This window comes from Diabrotica virgifera, chromosome 7, assembly GCF_917563875.1.
Source record: "Diabrotica virgifera virgifera chromosome 7, PGI_DIABVI_V3a".
NCBI classification, from domain to species: Eukaryota; Metazoa; Arthropoda; class Insecta; order Coleoptera; family Chrysomelidae; genus Diabrotica; species Diabrotica virgifera.
In genome coordinates, this window is record NC_065449.1 from 71,070,993 (window position 1) to 71,075,676 (window position 4,684).

The following is a 4,684-nucleotide window of genomic DNA, read 5'->3' on the forward strand; positions in this document are numbered from 1 at the left end:
GTACTTTGTACGCACGTAAGAAGTTATACTTCTATTATATAATTTTAACGAAGTAATTGTATTCTATTTAAATATTAAACTTTCTTATCTACCACTTTCAAAAATTTTTTATTAAAACAACTAAAAAAAAAAAATGAATCGTAGAGGATTGGAACCCCAATTATACCAATTATTTTAGAAAACAAATGAATATGATCCGTAATGAATAAAAACGTTATATAATATAATGAATAAAATCCGTAATGAATAAAACACTTTTATTTAAATTGTAACGTTAAATTTTCTTTTCATTTATACATATTTAACATACGTAAAATATGTTGTACAAGTTTTAAAAAACAAAAAATCTTAATTCATAATAAAAAAAAACAAAATGAACAGGTTCCACCGAGATTTGAACTCGGATCGCTGGATTCAAAGTCCAGAGTGCTAACCATTACACCATGGAACCGTGATAGTCGTTGTTTTAAATCAGGCATTTACCGTCGAGCCAAAAGACTACTGAGCTAAACGTGTTGCCTATATCTGGAAATTAGTTAATACTTAATATTTTATAACTAATTCTTATGCAACTGGAGGTACTTATTTAATTTATAAAATATTATTTTTTTATTGTAGTTAATTTAACTACATTTTTAACAGTTAAACAATATTTTTGGGATAAAGTCTGTGAAATTTATTACATAGGTACTGATAAATTTACTATTATCGTGTTATCAGCTTATTTGACTGGTTTGTAATCTCATTTAATAATCGTATTATAAAAAATTAAAATATCAGTTGATATAAATATCCTTTAATAGTTATTTTAATCCCAGAAAAGGTGTTGCATTCTCCCATTTCCATAATTTTGGGAAACCGCAAAAAACTGTAGAAACTATCAAAATGAAATTAAAACAATAAAACTGATAAATAATCATATAAAGTTTGGTTTGTGATCGGACGTCCAGAAAGAGGGGCTTAATAAATTATTTTTTTCCTTTTTTTTTTAATATTTTAGTTTGGAGATTGTCGTTTTTGTTTGCAATGTTTGGAGACTGACGGATATGAAAATGATCTATAAGGATATTGCCAGTTTTGAACCTAATAAAACATCATTGTGCCGGCTACTTAGTGAAGAAAAATATATTTTGATATTAAACAATAATATAATTTAGGGGGTCGGTTCACTGATACTAATGACCAGATCAGAAAAATTAAGAGGCGAATAGAAATAGCAACACAATCATTTATCAAAATGAAAAAGTTCCTATGCTACCGGGACATAAATTTGAAATTAGGATCGCACTGAAATAAATATTGTACATAGTACCAATGAACGCCAATCATTGACTTTTTTACATTGATTCAATGAAAATTTCGTTAATACTATAAACACGTAGTCATTAAGTAATGACCATATTCATTATTACAATGTAATTCTATTCATTAAAAAATAATGAATATAATCATTAATTCAACGAATCGTTTTATCTCTCCAATGACTTTTTTCATAATAATAATAATTTGTTCATTGTATATATTTGAAACTATACATCAGGATTATGCGGTTAAATTAATGAATATAAAACGTTGCACTAATGTACAGTGGCCATTAAATTACGAACTCGTTTATTGAATCAATGTTTTCGTACATTAAATCAATGTTTTCGACTTTGATTAATAACTCGATACATTGTTTTGATGTAACGCAATCATTGTTTTAATGTAATATAGCTGAATCAATGATCAATACATTGTAACAACAATCTTGTACATAAACCGATACATTTCTTAAAACTCTTATAAGTGTTTTTATTGGTGTAAAAAAATCACGTGACAACAGTTGTAGCCTCCTAGCAGACAGTCACCCTGCAGCTGCAGACTCTGAATAGTGTTTGGCACTAGTGATTTGGTTGATTTTTCTAAGGTATGTATTTACATATATTTTTAACTATTTATAAATTATTTTGTTGAATTTCTATAAAAAAAAGTTGTATTACTTCTATTTCCACTTTTGCAGATTGATATGGACTTTGGAGTGGCATATGGAAATTGAAATGGACTTATTGATGGATGGGACAGCAATTTCAAAAGAATTATCTACTTTCTTCAGTGTGAAAGTCATATCAAGTATACAACAAATAAATTTTTATTTGAAAAGATTACCTACCCATGAAGACATTACGGAATGTAAGTAGGGGAGACTGTTGTACCTTTAGGCCGTTGTACCTTGGGCAACTTCAAATTTAAAACCAGTGTCTTCATCTACTAACACCAGAACGAACTAAATCATTTGCTTATGGTTGCCGCTACGTCAAAATTTTAGTCTGGCGTAAATCCGCGGCAAACTGAGGTTTTGCGCAACAAAAGTTAGTTTTGAGACTTAAAAGTAAATATTTTTGAAAAATTTGAGTGCCAGTATTGTGATACAAGATTGTGTTTTTAATCATTCAAGTGTATAGTTATATCAACAGTTTACTGGTAAGTATTTATTTATTGTTGTTGTTTGTTTTAAACATAACCTCTAAGTTAGAAATTTGCTTTTCTAAAAAAGTGTACCCTCTTGTACCTTGGGCCAGAAACACATCCTGTACCTTGGGCCATGGCCCAAGGTACACGAGCCATGGCCGAAGGTACACGAGCCTTTGGTTTTCGTATAGATAATTAAATTATAGTTTGGTGAAACTTGCGTTTTTAACTACCGTCAAATCATGTCATTATTTATTAAATAATACACCAGTCGGACATTAATGTTTTTTTAAAATTTAAATTATAGCTAGGTATTTATTTCGTTTTTACTTGCAGGATATAACCTCTCATTATGCCACGTAGCAAGACTGGAAAAAAGCGAGAAGTGATTAATCCTGAATCGTTAAAGGGGGCTTTGGAGTCTATATTCCATGAGGATCCAACAAAACGTATTAGCTGTAGACAGGCTTCCAAAGTTTTTAAGATTAGCCGTGCTACACTTGCTAGAGAGGCCAGAAAATTTCAAGAACCAGAAGGAGGAGAATATCACTATTCTGTAAATTATGCTGTACGCCAAGTGTTTACTGACATGGAGGAAACTTGCTTAGTTGAGATAAGCTTAGTATATAAAAAAGATTACTTTAATGCAGTACGGTTTATCTAAGAAAGGCGTAAGACAGCTAGCTTACAAATATGCTGTCGCCAATAATAAGAAATTTCCAGATTCTTGGCACACATAAAAAATTGCCGGTGAAGAGTGGATGAGAGGCTTTTTGAAAAGGCATAAGGACGTATTGTCAATTCGAAAACCCGAAGCAACAAGTCTCAGTAGGTCAATCAGTTTCAACAGGGTCAATGTCAAAAAAAATTTTAACAACATCAAAATAACCGTCCACAGTCGATTTAGAGTAATTCCTCCTAACAGAATTTGGAACTTAGATAAGACCGGTGTAAGCACTGTTGAATCGCAGTCAAAAATAGTTGCTCCGAAAGGAATTAAACAACTTGGTAATTCTACATCGGCCGAGAGAGGAAGCCTCGTGACTATGATAGCAGCGATAAGTGCTACAGGAAACTACATCCCACAGATGTTGATTTTTCCTAGGGTGTTTTTTAAAGATAGAATAATTTTTGGGGCTCCTCCAGGAACCGTCGGAGCTGCAACGGCCTCAGGGTGGTCAAATGATCAGTTGTTTCTGAAATTTCTGGACCACTTCATCCAGCATGTCAAGTGTTCAAAGGACGAACGAGTGATTTTATTTTTAGATAATCACGAATCTCATCTGTCTATCGAAGCAGTAGAAAAAGCATCCAATGCGGGAATTGTAATGATTACCTTTCCTCCTCACACTTCGAACAAACTTCAACCACTTGATTTGACAGTATATGGGCCCCTCAAAACCTTTTATAGCCAAGGAGGTGAATCTTGGTTGTTTAGTAATGGTCGAAAAACCTTTGATATCTACTCAGTGGCCGAAGTCATTGGAAAAGCTTATCCTCGAGCTTTCACCCCCAGCAAGATTATTAGCGGCTTTAGAGCTTCTGGAATATATCCCTTAGACAACGAAAAATTTTCAGATCAAGATTTTTTGGGCTCCTATGTAACCGATCGTGAAATGGAAAATATGGAGCCAACTCAAACCGTTACAACTTTCAGTTTTGTTCTCTTTTTTACTGGCGGCCCAAGGTACAGGAGGCTTGTCTCAAGGTACAAGACCTCGTGTACCTTGGGCCGCCATGTAAAGGTGTCATTTTTGTTTAAATATGCACTTTATTTTTTTGTATTTTTTTTATCTAATCTGTTCCTATATTGCACAAATATGTATAGAATTTACCAAATACGTAAAATCCCTGAAAAAAATATCCATTTTTTTTCTAGACGAAAATTTAAAAAAAGTGGCTCTAGGTACAACAGTCTCCCCTACCTATTTCATTATTCAATCCTACATATCTAGTATTAATTATTTTTTTTTATTTACCTAATGCCTCGACAACTAATGGCCATTGGCATGGTAGGTACGGTGAATTTTTTCAGTCAGGTACCCAGTGTCATGTGTAGTGTGTGTGTTGAGTAAGTGTCTTGTTACTTTACAAAGTCGACGTCATTGTCTTTGCAAAGAGACGCTGATTGTATCCGAACGTCTGCGGTCCCCCCGGTGAGTAATTAATATTTGTTCTCTGTAAATTTTTTGAAAAGCTAATTCGACAAATGAATCGCTTATTTATGAAAGGC

The 4,684-nt window shown here is 32.7% G+C and overlaps 1 non-coding gene across 1 annotated transcript; it reads right to left on the bottom strand.

Annotated features, from left to right (window-relative positions):
- Positions 1-379: 379 nt before the first annotated feature.
- Trnaq-uug (transfer RNA glutamine (anticodon UUG)) lies at positions 380-451 on the bottom strand. Its single transcript has one exon. It is a non-coding gene; the product is annotated as a tRNA-Gln (tRNA).
- Positions 452-4,684: the final 4,233 nt, after the last annotated feature.